Consider the following 17,734-nt stretch of genomic DNA (forward strand, 5'->3'; position numbering starts at 1 on the left):
CACAAACATGTAACTAAGAGCAATGTAAAAGCACTCTACGGTTCCAACCAGGGCCGGACTGGCCATAGGGCACTTCTGGCAAATGCCAGAAGGGCCGGTGCCAGTGGTGGGCCGCTCAATCCGCCGCCCCCGCCGTCGCATTCAACTATACCGGCGTATAGACGCCGGTACAGTTGAATGCAATGATGGAGGAGAGAGCATCTACAGACGCTCCTCTCCCATCATTCCCCGCTCTGCCTCTGACACTGCGGGTGCGCGATGATGTCATATCATCGCGCACCTGCTGTGTCCCGGGCAGACTGCAGCTGCTGAGACAGGAGCAGGAACCAGGAAGCAACGCTGGGCACGAGGAGAGGTGAGGAGAGTTTTTTTTTTTCTGGACTGTGGGGCCATTCTCGGAGGAGGTGAGGGGAGGAAGAGAAGAGATGTGGGCTGTATATAGTTCTCTGTGGGCTGTGCTCTGTGCTGTATACTGCTGTGGGCTGTATATAGTTCTCTGTGGGCTGTGCTCTGTGCTGTATACTGCTGTGGGCTGTATATAGTTCTCTGTGGGCTGTGCTCTGTGCTGTATACTACTGTGTGCTCTGTGCTATATATAGTACTCTGTGGGCTGTGCTCTGTGCTGTATACTACTGTGGGCTGTATATAGTACTCTGTGGGCTGTGCTCTGTGCTGTATACTGCTGTGGGCTGTATATAGTTCTCTGTGGGCTGTGCTCTGTGCTGTATACTTCTGTGGGCTGTATATAGTTCTCTGTGGGCTGTGCTCTGTGCTGTATACTGCTGTGGGCTGTATATAGTTCTCTGTGGGCTGTGCTCTGTGCTGTATACTACTGTGTGCTCTGTGCTACATATAGTTCTCTGTGGGCTGTGCTCTGTGCTGTATACTGCTGTGGGCTGTATATAGTTCTCTGTGGGCTGTGCTCTGTGCTGTATACTGCTGTGGGCTGTATATAGTTCTCTGTGGGCTGTGCTCTGTGCTGTATGCTACTGTGGGCTGTATATAGTTCTCTGTGGGCTGTGCTCTGTGCTGTATACTGCTGTGGGCTGTATATAGCTCTCTGTGGGCTGTGCTCTGTGCTGTATACTGCTGTGGGCTGTATATAGCTCTCTGTGGGCTGTGCTCTGTGCTGTATACTGCTGTGGGCTGTATATAGTTCTCTGTGGGCTGTGCTCTGTGCTGTATGCTACTGTGGGCTGTATATAGTTCTCTGTGGGCTGTGCTCTGTGCTGTATATAGTTCTCTGTGGGCTGTGCTCTGTGCTGTATACTACTGTGTGCTGTATATAGTTCTCTGTGGGCTGTGCTGTATATAGTACTCTGTGGGCTGTGCTGTATATAGTACTCTGTGGGCTGTGCTGTATATAGTACTCTGTGGGCTGTGCTGTATATAGTACTCTGTGGGCTGTGCTGTATATAGTACTCTGTGGGCTGTGCTGTGTATAGTACTCTGTGGGCTGTGCTGTATATAGTACTCTGTGGGCTGTGCTGTATATAGTACTCTCTGGGCTGTGCTGTATATAGTACTCTGGGCTGTGCTGTATATAGTACTCTGGGCTGTGCTTTATATAGTTCTCTGTGGGCTGTGCTGTATATAGTTCTCTGTGGGCTGTGCTGTATATAGTTCTCTGTGGACTGTGCTGTATATATTACTTTGTGGGCTGTGCTGTATATATTACTTTGTGGGCTGTGCTGTATATATTACTCTGTGGGCTGTGCTGTATATATTACTCTGTGGGCTGTGCTGTATACTACTGTGTGGACTGTGCTGTATACTTCTACGTGGGCTGTGCTGTATACTACTGTGTGGTCTGTGCTGTATACTACTGTGTGGTCTGTGCTGAATACTGCTGTGTGGTCTGTGCTGAATACTGCTGTGTGGGCTGTGTTATCTACTACGCGAGCTGTGCTATAGTATGCAGGCTGTGCTGTATACTATGCGGTTTGTGCTATATAATATGCGGGCTTTGCTATATACTATGGGGAGTATATTATATTCTATGGGGGAGGCCATGTTATGTACTATGTGGCTGTGTTATATACTATTGTGGGGGTATATTATATTCTATGGGGGAGGCTGCGTTATATACTATGGGGGGCTGCATTATATTCTATGGGGGGCTACATTATATATTATGGGGAGGTGGGCTGTATTATATTCTATGGGGGTTACATACTCTGGGGTGGCTGCATTATACTCTGTGGGGTGGCTGCATTATACTCTGGGGTGGCTGCATTATACTCTGGGGTGGCTGCATTATACTATATGTGGGCTGCATTATACTGTATCGAGGACTATGGGGAATACGTTATACTATATGAAGAACTATGGGGTGCATTATACTATGGGAAGTGAATTGTACTACATGGATGACTGTGGCGGTGCATTATACTATATGGAGCACTATGAGGATTGTATTATGCTATATGGAGGACTATGAGGATTGTATTATGCTATATGGAGGACTATGAGGAGTGTATTATACTATGTGGAGGACTGAGCAGTGTATTTTAATATATGGAGGACTATAGGGAGTGTATTATACTATATGGAGGACTATGGAGCACTTTATAATATACTAGATTGTGGCCCGATTCTAACGCATCGGGTATTCTAGAATATGCATGTCCCCATAGTATATGGACAATGATGATTAAAGAATTCGCGGCAGACTGTGCCCGTCGCTGATTGGTCGAGGCAACCTTTATGACATCATTGTCGCCATGGCAACCATTATGACATTACGTCGATACTGTGCCCGTCGCTGATTGGTCGAGGCCTGGCGGCCTCGACCAATCAGAGACGCGGGATTTCCATTATGACATCATCGTCGCCATGCTATGCCCGTCGCTGATTGGTCGAGGCCTGGCGGCCTCGACCAATCAGAGACGCGGGATTTCCAGGACAGACAGACAGACAGACAGAAAGACAGACGGAAAAACCCTTAGACAATTATATATATAGATGGAGGACTATGGGGTGTATTTTACTAAACAAGTAAAATGCTGCATATTCGGATTGTTTTTGCTGGAACAAAAAGCCTTGTTGTCAGCAGCACATTGCCAGTGTAAACTGTAGATGTGCTGCTGAAAACATGATACTGTATGGGGATCTATTAGTGATCGTTCTGTCTCATCATTATTCCTCAGCTGGTGGAAAGAGGCCGGGAAACAAGCGTTGAACAACTTCAGTATTGTCGATCAAACTCGTTTAGCGGCCTGAACTCAGCGCACGTAAATACAACAGAAAGGCTTCTGTGTGATGTGCAATATGTTAGCATTTGGGGACCCATTTTAAACTTTGCCTAGGGCCCCACTTTGCCTAAAACCGGCCCTGCCTACAAGTGTACAAAGATATTATACAGTCACCATGTGACAAGTGGGCCTGTGTAACTTCAAATGCCAGGGCTGAATTTTAGTCCCAGTCCGGCCCTGGTTCCAACCTCTGCAAACAGGCAGGCTCAAGAACAGCAAATGCATTTAGGGCACTGACAGAGGGACAGGACTCTATTGGTGTATCAGAGGGCCATACTATAGCCTTGTTTTTTTTCTATATTATATGTTACGTTTTTTGTTTTTTTTTTACAATTAATAAAAAATGTATTTTTAAAGGAAATATTTTTATAAAACTGACCACCAGGAAACAATTCTACCTTAAAAGGCTTGACTAAGATCAAAACATAGATCTTAATATTTTTATTTCAAGTAGATATTGCTTAAAATAGAAAATTGCATAATAAAAAAAATCTCAAAGGGAAAGCTATTGTATTTTTTAAATCTGGTTACTAATTAGGATTCATTAATTTAGGTTTGTGAACTGTGGAATCGGTTGAAGAAGAAAACCAACACTTAACAATGGAATGAGGCAATGCCTTGGAAATCTCCTAAGTAGAGTTACTATTTCAATCATCCATTAAGTAAAGTAAATTATCAGCAAGCACCATGTTATGTGAACCAAGGCTGCCGACAGCCGATCTTACACATTTAGCTGCCCTATAGAAGATTATTTCCGGATTCATTCTAAAACCTGAACAGGGCAAACATATGCCAACATTTATTATCTGCAAGTACACAGCAAATGCTTTATTAATTCATCTCATAGGGCACATCATGCGAACAATGCATGGGCGTTAAAGGGGTTGCCTGGCTGTGGAAACCTATACCCCACTATTGTCATATTCAGGACCCTGCACTATTAGCGAGAGAACAGCTAAAAAGATGGAAGAGATAGTGGTGGAGGATTCTCAAGCTACTCCTATCAAGCAGTTTATTATTATCATGAGTTGCTTATATATCCACATCATAATCCACAGCATTTTACAGACATTATCAGCACTGTCCCTGCGGCGCCCCAGGGTCATCGCAGTGGTATTGCTTTCCTCTCGGGGAGAGTGATGCTATGTTTGGAGGCAAAGAAGGATAACTGCATCCAGGTATCACAAACATACAACACATTTCACACTCCAGACCACCAAGGGGAGCTTCTGCATCTATTTATTAGGTCACTCCCCACATATACATAACTGGTAGTCTGTAGGGAAAGTTAGTCAGTTCCAGACAGGAGTCAGTTCCTGGCAGAGCTCCAGACAGGAGTTCTGTTAGTTCCAGACCAGAGGCTGAGGAGGACAGAGGGTCAAAGGAGCTGTGCATGTCCTCAGAGCTGCAGCTCCCAGAAAGAGACATTGAAAGGCAGAATTGTATTGCAGCGAGCATGAAGGAAGTAGAAGCAAAGGAGAGGATACCAGAAGGGGACCAGCCCCGTTCAAGCTGTCTCCTTCTGAGGTGCAAAATCCTGGTAGCCGGAGCACCGAAGGAGTAAGGACCTCTACGCCTTTTTTCAGAGACTGGCTGGACAGCTAATTGCAGGTTACCTGTCCGCACCTACACCCAGGAGGCACGGTGACACCTACAGAGCTGGGTTATCTAAGAGACCCTATAAACAGGCTCAAGTCACCAGTCATACGGGTTTTGTCCTATCCTATATGGGGGACAGAGAGAGCGAAACATCACATCTGTGAGACTCTTATGTGAAGCCATAAGCAGTAAGGGACTACACCACCGTAGAGCAAGGCAAGGCTACTGATTTCCACCTGGACAAGGGAACTCTGGACTTGCCTCCAAACCGGCCGGACTCTGCCTGCCCTGTGATCTGGTGCCCTGGACTGTGTATACTGAAGTCTTCAGTAAAGGTAAAGAGACTGCAACCTTGTGTCCGCGTTCTTCTCTGCGCCTCTCATACCACATCTACACACCGGGAAGCCCTGGGGACATACTTCACCTGTGGGAAGGTATACCATCTAGCTGCCATAACATCACCCCAGAGGACCCCTTAAAAGCAGCGTTGGTCACCCTGACCGAATACCACAGGTGGCGTCACGAACATAAACTATCCATTTAAAGACCTTTCCCTTTTACACGGACGTCCCAGGGCCACGGACCGGGTCAGCCACCGTGACATCCCCCTGTGAACCAAAGGACCCCGTATCGAGTAACCCACTGCCCTTGGGGGGGGGGGGGCGATCCATCCCCATCGGGGCTCACTATCTAGATTCTCTATCAGTATCTTAGGAATGTGGGAGAAAACCGGAGTACCCGGAAGAAACTCACTCAAACACGGGGCGAACACACAAATTCCTTGCGGATGCCGCCCTTGGTGGGACTTGAACCCAGGACCACAGCGCTGCAAAGCACCCAGCCACTACGTCGCCCATGAAAAAATGCACAGTACACTGATGGCAACTGAGTGCGGTCTGATTTTTTTTCACAGATGAATAGACTTGTACTGGCAAGTTTGATTCCATATTTAGATAACGATCTGGCAATTTTATGAGTACCATTTGGTCTACGAATGCACACGGACATGAGAACAGCTCCATAGACTATAGTAGATGCATCCATTTTTTTTCCACTGCAGTATTTGTTAAAAATCCAATAAAAACACCCCTGGAAGGATACATTATTTTATTCAAATTTATCATTAAGAAATAGATCTGTGAGACATGAACGCCTTCCAGTTTCCATCCCCATTGTTTCGTACGACTCTGATCCACGAACAGAAATGAGAATAGTACCTGCTTCGAGTCTACTGGATTTCACAATCAGATCGGTGATTTTCACAGATGTGTGAATACATCCATTCAGCTTTATCGGTCTTGTGCGCTATAGGATTGCCAACCATACAGAAATTCTATGACACGCCTTAAAAATACTCGCTCCGTAAAAAAAAAAAAAACGGCATCTGTGATTTTTTTTGTTGTTGTTGTTGTTAAGTTGAAGAAACTACTACATCTTGGGCTTCTTTCATACTTCCGTCGGCAGGGGGCCGTCAGAATGCGTTGATGCGACGGATGTCTTAAAAATAGTGAAAAACGGATGTAACGCATCCAGTTTCTTGACGGATGCGTCGAATTAGGCGCTGCCTGAATTTGAATGTATAAATTCAAATTAGAAAAGAGAGAGGAGAGAAAAGAGGGAGGAGAGAAAAGAGAGGAGAGAAAAGAGAGGAGAGAAAAGAGAGGGGAGAAAAGAGAGGGGAGAAAAGAGAGGGGAGAAAAGAGAGGAGAGAGAAGGGAGAGAGATATTCCCCTAAGGCCTCTTTCACACTTCCGTTTTTGCCATCCGTCGCAATCCGTCGTTTTGGTAAAAAAACGGATCGTGCAAATGTGCTCGCAGGATGCGTTTTTTTGCCATAGACTTTTATTGACGACGGATTGCAACGGATGGCCACACGTCGCATCCGTTGTGCTACGGATGCGTCGTGTTTTTGCGGTCCGTTGTGATGAAAAACGTTCAATGTAATGTTTTTTCGTCCATCAGATCTCCGCCCCCTCCTTCATAATGGGCAACGGATGCGTTGGAAAACTGCATCCACTGCCCACGTTGTGCACAATTTTGCACAACGCCCGTCGGTACGTCGGAAATGTGATAGAGGCCTGAAAGTTTTCTCCGCCTGACGGACAGCAATTTTCCGACGGATCCAGTGCACGACGGATGAAACGGGTGGCCATCCGTCACAATCCGTCGCGAATACAAGTCTATGCGAAAAAACAGGATCCTGCAGAAACATTTGCTGGATCTTGTTTTTTCAAAAATCGACAGATTTCGACTGGAGCTAAAAGACAGAAGTGTGAAAGAGGCCTTATGTTGATTGAAATGGTCATCATTTTACAGTTTATACTTCATACCAGAATTATCGGCTGTAGACATGTATCACTTAGGCTTCTTTCACACTTGCGTCGGTAGGGGTCGGTTGCTAAGTGTCGGCGCGACGTACCGAGGCACGATGTGGGCAGCGGATGCAGTTTTTCAACGCATCCGCTGCCCATTCTAAAGTCCGGGGAGGAGGGGGCGGAGTTCCGGCCGCGTATGCGAGGTAGGAAATGGCGTACGCGATGTACGAAAAAACTTTCCCTTGAACGTTGTTTCATGCCGACGGTCCGCCAAAACACGACGCATCCACTGCACGACGGATGAGACGTATGGCCATACGTCGCGATCCGTCGGCAATACAAGTCTATGGGCAAAAAATGCATCCTGCAGGCACATTTGCAGGATCCGTTTTTTCCCCAAAAAGACAGACGTCACACGACGCAAGTGTGAAAGAAGCCTAAGGCCGGAGACACACTGGTGCGAGAGACGGCCGAGTCTCGCTGGTTAAAAGCAAGCTGTGGCACCTGCATTCCGGAGCTGAGCGTGCAGCTCCATGTATTGCTATGGAGCCGCACGCTCTGCTCCGGAGTGCAGGTGCCACAGCTTGCTTTTAACCAGCGAGACTCGGCCGTCTCTCGCACCAGTGTGTCTCCGGCCTTAGGATCATAATGATTTATTATTGTTTTTCAATGCATTTATAAAAAATATTGTCTGTTTATGATTTCTTGATAAACTGTTCAGAAAAAAAAAAAGTCAAGTTTGGAACCCTGGTGTGATTGCCGGTAAAGGAAAAAAAAAAAAGAACATGGACATTACACAAGAATATACGAGTGTAGTTTAACAGCAGTGAAAGAGTATGAAAATGGAGATAGGAGTAATGAGGGAAAAAAAAGAAAAGATGGTGGAATACTTTTCCACGCTCACAGGAAAAAAAACAACAAGTTGAGATTGTCTACTAAAGTAAACATCTATAGGGTACCATTTAAATGCTATATATATGTTAAAGGGAATCGGTCAGCAGTTTTTCATATATAATCTGAGAGCAGCTTGATCTAGGGCCTGAGACCCTGATTCCAGCGCTGTGTCACATAATAGGTTGTGTGTTGCTATTTCAATACAATCCATGTTTTATCAGCAGAAGATTATCACTACAGGACTAAGTGTCTTGTGCCTCCTAGTCAATTACTCAGAGTAACCCCGCCCCAACCACGGATTGGAAACTTTCTGCCTATGCAGAGTTTATTCATAAAGCTGTCAATCAGTGATGTGGGCCAGGATACACATACCGCAGCTCATTATCATCAAAATGACAGTAAACAGACCAGACCAGCAAGTTACACATTGCTGGAACCAGGGTCATCATGGTACTCTCTGATTACACAGCAAACCAATGGTTACAAATGTCCTTAGTATGTATGTAGCGGTTACAAATGTCCTTAGTATGTATGTAGCAGTTACATGGCAGATTACCTTAAATACAGCTGCTAATATCAGAAAATGGGGAATAAGAAAGTCCAATTGATTTGTATCACAGAAATACAATATGGGTGTAGGAGATCTGGTATGTATTGTCTCAACCATATAAGCCATGCCTAGGTCTCTAAGAGTAATTTTATACTTTTTCTCTCTCTGGAATTTAAGACGAAGTTCAGATGAGCACTTAAAATATAAGGTAGGCACATCTGCAAATTACGAACATGACCAACCCGAATGCTTGCCCGCATTGTGGACAGTACAGGAGCTGCCTGCCCTTTCTAATGTGTATGGTCGCATCTACAAGTGAAAGAAACTACTGCATGCTGCCATTTTTTCATTCAGAACCTTAAGGGTATGTGCACACGCTGCAGACTGGTGTGTGGATTTTTCTGCACTTATTTTGATAAATCCGCAGGGCAAAAACAATGCGTTTTTGCTGCAGATTTATCACGGATTTACCGGATTTATTTTCTACGGTTTTTGTGCGGTTTCTACTGCGGTTTTACACCTGCGTTTTTTTAATATGGAGCAGGTGTAAAATCACTGCGGATTCCGCACAAATAATTGACATGTTGCGGAAAATAAACTGCAGCGTTTCTGTGTTTTTTTCCGCAGCATGTGCACAGTGTTTTTTGTTTTCCATAGGTTAACATGGTACTGTACACCGCATGGAAAACTGCTGCGGATCCGCAGTAAAAACCGCAACGTGTGCACATACCCTAAGTCTGTGTGATATTCACTCATGTCTGCAGTCCATCGAGTACAAAGGCAGCACAGGGATATCTGACTTCACATAATTAACTATGACATTTGCTGTATTGCATGTATTAACAAGGAGTAGTATTATTTATTTATTTTAATTACCCTTGTTTAGCGCCATTAATTCCATAGCGTTTTACAGACATTATTGGCACTGTCCCCACAATCTTTATTCACTATCAGTATGTCATTGGAAGAAACCGGAGAACAATGAGGAAACCAACGCAAACACGGGGAGAACATACAAACTCCATGCAGATGTTGTCCTTGGTTGGAATTGAGCCTAGGACCCCAGCACTTTGAAGCTACAGTGCTAACCACTGAGCTACCGTACCAGTGCTAACCACTGAGCCACTATGCTGCCCTAGGAGTAGTAAAAGTAACACAGAAAATATTTTTTTACTTGTTATGATGTAGCTGCCACGTGCTCCTCTGACACCTCCCCCAGAAGTCGGAAAGTCAAAGCCAGAGACAGGAAATCCAGAACAATGTAACATAAAAATACCTTCTCCCCAAGGATTTCCCTTTATATATTATGTCATAGTTTTGTTTTGTTTGTTTTTTGAAATAGACTCCACATGTGTTATTGGAAAAAAACAACTTATTTTTGTCTCCCTATTAAAGTTTTTTTCAGGTTTTATATTTTAGCAATCTGATTCCTAAATGCTCTGAAAATATGAAAATATTAGTAATTGCAGTTGTCTGGAATCAAAAGATGCATTTTCTGAAGGATGTTGTATGTCATTAACCAAATCACCGCTTACCTTTTAGCCCTGTTATTTGCTCTCCAATTACCCTACTTAGAGGACCTGACACCAACATTCTCCAATGTTTTTTTATTACTATTATTATTTCCACTGCTTCTTGGAGCATTTCATTTTTTTTTTATTAAAAATCCACCATATGGTTGCAGAAATGTGAGTTTTTTTTATTTAGTCTATCCAGTACTTCTTTTTATGGTTTTTCGCAAAGAAGCAATGCTCGCAGGATAATTATGCAGTGAAACCTAAAGAGACACCCCCAAAGAATTGTTAAGAATAAAGAGGAACTGGTGATAGGTTCTCTTTAATATATATATATATATATATATATATATATATATATATATATATATATATATATATATATATATATATATATATATATAGTCTATCACCAGATTTTTGCCACCTAATCTGAGAACAGCATGATGTGGGGTAAGATACACCAATTCCAATCATGTGTCGCTTACTGGGCTGCTTAGTGTACATTTTATAGAATCATTGTTTTATCAGCAGGAGATTATCTCTAGTGGATGTCACAACTCTGTTGTCAGCTGTCCCAGTACCATGGGCTCCTTACCTGTTCCTAACGCTAGGGGTGCCCTAGCTCACCCGGTTCCCTGGATTACTTCTGATGGTGAAGACACAGAGGCCACGTACCCTTCTTTAGCTCCTGAAACCATCCTCAGTCTGTACTCTTCCCTGACCCAGGGAAGAGGTGAGTAGTAGTGTACCATAATACAGACTAACAAGGTAATACGAACATGGATAAAGGAAAATACCAATCATACAAATATATACACACAAACAGAGTTAAACATCAGTGAGTGGAGGATGTGGAAAAAAAACAAGTAGGAGAAGAAAAGTAATTTGCACACACTCAAAATCAAGCAACAGTCACAGATAAATCCACCAAATGCCTTCTCCAATACCAACCACCAACAACCTCCAGCTATGCAGCATAAGCTTTCTCTGACACTGAGTGCTAGCCAGGACTCAGATTACATAGGAGATGGGAGTGGTTAACAGTGTACACCTGAGAGCCTTAATACAGGAAAGCTTCCAGGAGTGCTCAACTGAGCAGATTAACCCCGTCACTGCTAAAAGAAACCAACACCGTTTAATATGAAAGGGAAATGGTTCTAATCAGTGCAGAAGTGGAAAAAAAAATCAGACGTTGTGGTCTTCTGGATCCTCTCAGTCACAATAAACCCATGAAAGTGGACTACTAAACCTGCTGCAGGTAGTCTAACCACGCCCCCACCACTGATTGGCAGTTTTCTCTGGAGGATTTCTGCCTATGCTCAGTGTACAAATCAGTGGTGTGGGCGGGATTGTACAGAGCTCAGCATTCAGAGAACTGGTAGATCTGCAACAGAGAAAACTGTGATTTTATTAAAACTGCAGCTTGTAGCCAAGTAAGTAAAATTGTACTGGGACCAGTGATATAGAAAAAAAATGAAAAAATATAAATACTTTTTAAAATACATTTAAATGCTTATTTCCATCATCTGAATTGAGTTTTGTCGGAGGAATTTTGTAAATACAAGAAATATGGCAATTTGCTGCTTTTTAAAAAGTTCATCCATTTCTGAGATATTAACATTTTTATTCACAGTTTGTTGCCTTGGAGATGGACCACTGGTTCTAGACAGCAGAATATGAGTAGTGCTTACAAGTTTTTTTGTATTAATCTTGCAAGCATGGTTTTGAAGCAGTCAGGATCACTGGAATGTGCGGTTACCTCCTAATCTCAGCCAACTTCAGCGCAGTGGTCCCAAGCTAGACACTAGTGTTGGTCGGTTTCCTAGGCAACGAGTTGTAAACAAAAGAAAAAGTGTTAAATTTCCCAGAAAGAGTGGCAAATTTGAATAAGCGGTATAATGTTTTTACAAGAATTGTCCCACAATATCCATCTATGAGAAGAAGGGAATAATCCTTTAACATACAAACCTGATTTAAAGGTGAATCTGTCAACAGGTTTTTGCCAACTCATTGGAGAACAGGAAAAAGTAGAAAAAAAGACCCCGACTCCAGCAATGTATCACTTAGTTTGCTGTATGCAACAGTTGTGATACAATCAGAATTTTTAGGTGTAGCAGTGCTAACAAAGATCCCCCCCCCCAAACCCTTCATCATCAGCTTTGTGTACATTTTCTTCCATTTTCTTCCATTTGAAAAGGACGTGCTGTTATTGAGCGACGGACCCTGGGACGTGGGCTGCAGCGTTTCCGGGTCCGTCACTGCTAGCGCAGATAGAGCATCTGCTAGCTCTATCTGCGCTAGCACGATGACATATCGGCACTTGCGTTAACAGCAGCCCGTTAAAGCATGTGTTGAACGGGCTGCTGTTAACGCAATGTGAACCCGGCCTAAGCAAAAAATGGATCATTTTCAAGAGGGAGAAAAAAAGGATGGCTATTTAACGGATCCATTTTCTACAGACTTCAATGTTAACATAACGGATCCAGTTGAAATCAGTTTTAGGCCGGCGTCACACTGGCGAGTTTTACGGACGTAAGAGCGCAGAAACTACGTCCGTAAAACTCGCATAACATACGGCACAATTATTCTCAATGGGGCTGCTCCTATCAGCCGTATATTACGGTTCAGTATTATACGGCTTTCTACGGCCGTACAAAATCGCAGCATGCTGCGTTTGTCAGCGTATTGCGCAAAAAAATCGCCAATGAAAGTCTATGGGGGCGAGAAAAATACGGATTCCACACGGACCAGCAGTGTGACTTGCGAGAAATACGCAGCGGTGTTAGTGAAAAGTCGGTAATTCAATTGCCGGCTTTTCATTTCTCCTTCACAAACCCGACATGATATGAGACATGGTTTACATACAGTAAACCATCTCATATCCACTTTTTTTTAGCATATTCCACACTACTAATGTTAGTAGTGTGTATGTGCAAAATTTCAGTGCTGTAGCTGCTAAAATAAAGGGTTAAATGGCGGAAAAAATTGGCGTGGGCTCCCGCGCAATTTTCTCCGCCAGAATGGTAAAGCCAGTGACTGAGGGCAGATATTAATAGCCAGGAGAGGGTCCATGGTTATTGGCCCCCCCTGGCTACAAACATCTGCCCCCAGCCACCCCAGAAAAGGCACATCTGGAAGATGCGCCTATTCTGGCACTTGGCCACTCTCTTCCCACTCCCTGTAGCGGTGGGATATGGGGTAATGAAGGGTTAATGCCACCTTGCTATTGTAAGGTGACATTAAGCCAGATTAATAATGGAGAGGCGTCAATTATGACACCTATCCATTATTAATCCAATTGTCTGAAAGGGTTAAAACACACACACACACACACACGATTTAAAAGTATTTTAATGAAATAAACACACAGGTTGTTTTAATAATTTATTGCTCTCTCAATCCATTTCCAGGCCCTCGCTTGGCAAAATAATAAACGCACAAGATACATACCCTCAGCTGAACCGTCACGTCCCACGAAGTAATCCATCTGAAGGGGTTAAAATATTTTACAGGCAGGAGCCCTGCTAATGCAGCGGTGTGCTCCTGCTTGTAATTCCCCGGCGAATGAATGAAATGTAGGTCATTGACCTACATTTCCTTCAGTCGCGGTGATGCGCCCCCTGGTGGATGTCCTCATATGACCTGGAGCGTGGGAAAAAGTTCCCAGGCTGCAGTTCATGAGAACATCCAGCAGGGGCGCATCACCGCAACTCAATGTAAGTACAGATCCAGCTTTCCTTTCAGCACCCGGGGATTACAGGCACGAGCGAGTGGTTTATCGCAGCTCGTGCCTGTAATATTAGTTAACCCCTTCAGATGGATTACCTCGTTGGACGTGATAGGACATCAGAAGGTATGTATCTTGTGCGTTTATTATTTTGCCAAGCGAGGGCCTGGAAATGGATTGAGAGAGCAATAAATTATTAAAACAACCGCTGTGTTTATTTCATTAAAATACTTTTAAATCATGTGTGTCTTTTTTAACCCTTTCAAACAATTGGATTAATAATGGATAGGTGTCATAATTGACGCCTCTCCATTATTAATCTGGCTTAATGTCACCTTACAATAGCAAGGTGGCATTAACCCTTCATTACCCCATATCCCACCGCTACAGGGGGTGGGAAGAGAGTGGCCAAGTGCCAGAATAGGCGCATCTTCCAGATGTGCCTTTTCTGGGGTGGCTGGGGGCAGATGTTTTTAGCCACGGGGGGGCCCAATAACCATGGACCCTCTCCTGGCTATTAATATCTGCCGTCAGTCACTGGCTTTACCACTCTGGCGGAGAAAATTGCGCGGGAGCCCACGCCAATTTTTTCCGCCATTTAACCCTTTATTTTAGCAGCTACAGAGCTGAAATTTTGCACATACACACTACTAACATTAGTAGTGTGGAATATGCAAAAAAAAGGGGATATGAGATGGTTTACTGTATGTAAACCATGTCTCATATCCTGTCGGGTTTGTGCAGGAGAAATGAAAAGCCGGCAATTGAATTACCGACTTTTCACAGATATCGCGCTGAATGAAATCTAAATACTGAATATATATATGTGCGTCTCAATGACATATATATATATATATATATATATATATATATATATATATATATACATACAGTGGGGCAAAAAAGTATTTAGTCAGTCAGCAATAGTGCAAGTTCCACCACTTAAAAAGATGAGAGGCGTCTGTAATTTACATCATAGGTAGACCTCAACTATGGGAGACAAACTGAGAAAAAAAAATCCAGAAAATCACATTGTCTGTTTTTTTATCATTTTATTTGCATATTATGGTGATAAATAAGTATTTGGTCAGAAACAAACAATCAAGATTTCTGGCTCTCACAGACCTGTAACTTCTTCTTTAAGAGTCTCCTCTTTCCTCCACTCATTACCTGTAGTAATGGCACCTGTTTAAACTTGTTATCAGTATGAAAAGACACCTGTGCACACCCTCAAACAGTCTGACTCCAAACTCCACTATGGTGAAGACCAAAGAGCTGTCAAAGGACACCAGAAACAAAATTGTAGCCCTGCACCAAGCTGGGAAGACTGAATCTGCAATAGCCAACCAGCTTAGAGTGAAGAAATCAACAGTGGGAGCAATAATTAGAAAATGGAAGACATTCAAGACCACTGATAATCTCCCTCGATCTGGGGCTCCACGCAAAATCCCACCCCGTGGGGTCAGAATGATCACAAGAACGGTGAGCAAAAATCCCAGAACCACGCGGGGGGACCTAGTGAATGAACTGCAGAGAGCTGGGACCAATGTAACAAGGCCTACCATAAGTAACACACTACGCCACCATGGACTCAGATCCTGCAGTGCCAGACGTGTCCCACTGCTTAAGCCAGTACATGTCCGGGCCCGTCTGAAGTTTGCTAGAGAGCATTTGGATGATCCAGAGGAGTTTTGGGAGAATGTCCTATGGTCTGATGAAACCAAACTGGAACTGTTTGGTAGAAACACAACTTGTCGTGTTTGGAGGAAAAAGAATACTGAGTTGCATCCATCAAACACCATACCTACTGTAAAGCATGGTGGTGGAAACATCATGCTTTGGGGCTGTTTCTCTGCAAAGGGGCCAGGACGACTGATCCGGGTACATGAAAGAATGAATGGGGCCATGTATCGTGAGATTTTGAGTGCAAACCTCCTTCCATCAGCAAGGGCATTGAAGATGAAACGTGGCTGGGTCTGTCAACATGACAATGATCCAAAGCACACCGCCAGGGCAACGAAGGAGTGGCTTCGTAAGAAGCATTTCAAGGTCCTGGAGAGGCCTAGCCAGTCTCCAGATCTCAACCCTATAGAAAACCTTTGGAGGGAGTTGAAAGTCCGTGTTGCCAAGCGAAAAGCCAAAAACATCACTGCTCTAGAGGAGATCTGCATAGAGGAATGGGCCAACATACCAACAACAGTGTGTGGCAACCTTGTGAAGACTTACAGAAAACGTTTGACCTCTGTCATTGCCAACAAAGGATATATTACAAAGTATTGAGATGAAATTTTGTTTCTGACCAAATACTTATTTTCCACCATAATATGCAAATAAAATGATAAAAAAACAGACAATGTGATTTTCTGGATTTTTTTTTCTCAGTTTGTCTCCCATAGTTGAGGTCTACCTATGATGTAAATTACAGACGCCTCTCATCTTTTTAAGTGGTGGAACTTGCACTATTGCTGACTGACTAAATACTTTTTTGCCCCACTGTATATATATATATATATATATATATATATATATATATATATATATATATATATATATATATATATATATATATATATGTAACCAAAGAAACAAACAATCAGGCGGCACTCTCCTATTGTAATCTGGCTCCTCAGTGGAAATCAAGAACAAATGTCCTACTATGCCGTGCTTTAGAAGACACCGGGTGCTCCTTCAGGAAAAACAGTCACTTAATCCAAGAAATCTTTGCAGAGCGAATAATGAGGGCACTCACCCGTCTTCATTAAAATTATTCCTTTATTTGCAAAATTGCATCCAGAGAAACGGTATGGCCGGGGGAGAGAGAGGGGGCCTCAGCCCGTGTGAGCAGAGGAGAACGACGACGGCCGTTTCGCGCGGTCCTGCGCTTCTACGGGTCCCGTAGAAGCGCAGGACCGCGCGAAACGGCCGTCGTCGTTCTCCTCTGCTCACACGGGCTGAGGCCCCCTCTCTCTCCCCCGGCCATACCGTTTCTCTGGATGCAATTTTGCAAATAAAGGAATAATTTTAATGAAGACGGGTGAGTGCCCTCATTATTCGCTCTGCAAAGATTTCTTGGATATATATATATATATATATATATATATATATATATATATATATATATATATATATATATATACATACTGTATATATGTTTTCCCGAACATTTGAGCACATAAATCCATTAGATGTCGGTTTTGCAAGCCTGCGCGAAAATCTCGCAGTACGGATGCCATGCGCAAAATACGCTGACACACCCTGACTACGGATCACTATTTTGGGAACATTTCTCCGTATTACGGCCGTAAAATACGGACCGTATTGTCTTACGCTGAGTGTGACGCCGACCTTAGTCTGCACTGTGGTTTTTTTGTCAATGGATTGCTGCTGGACCCGTTCTAAAGGATGATTACTGGATATGTGAACAGAGCCTAAGATAACGCATTGCTGCTGGATCTGTCTCAAATCGATAATTACTGGACATGTGAACTTAGCCCAAGAAACAATCGATGATGTTAGTGTCTCAGGACCTACCTCATACTGCCCTCAGATTACATAGCAAAAACCTACTGTCAGATTCCCTTTAAACATGAAGTCATTTTACAGCCCCTTTTGAATAGAAGCCAGCCTTATGATCAGAGATGCAGGGAAACTGGAAAAATAACATTACAAAGCAACCATTCAAATGAATGAGCATGCCCCGGAGAGGCTCAGACAGAACATCTCTCAGTTTTGGTTTGCAGAAAGGGGTCTCTTAATATTCCCTAATAGGTCATACTGTGAGGGAGTTTATATGCCCTAATAGGATTGAAAGGGACTTCCAAAGATTGTACTGAACCAAAAATACATGCTCATGTGATCCATGCAAGGACTGTGCAGTC

At 43.5% G+C, this 17,734-nt stretch overlaps 1 protein-coding gene across 1 annotated transcript in view; it reads right to left on the reverse strand.

Moving 5' to 3' along the window:
• The window catches only part of STARD9 (StAR related lipid transfer domain containing 9), a 305,447-nt gene that overhangs the window by 150,656 nt on the left and 137,057 nt on the right, over nt 1-17,734 (reverse strand). The gene's annotated exons all lie outside the window — the stretch shown is intronic.

This window comes from Ranitomeya variabilis, chromosome 1 (assembly GCF_051348905.1).
Source record: "Ranitomeya variabilis isolate aRanVar5 chromosome 1, aRanVar5.hap1, whole genome shotgun sequence".
Taxonomy (NCBI): Eukaryota; Metazoa; Chordata; class Amphibia; order Anura; family Dendrobatidae; genus Ranitomeya; species Ranitomeya variabilis.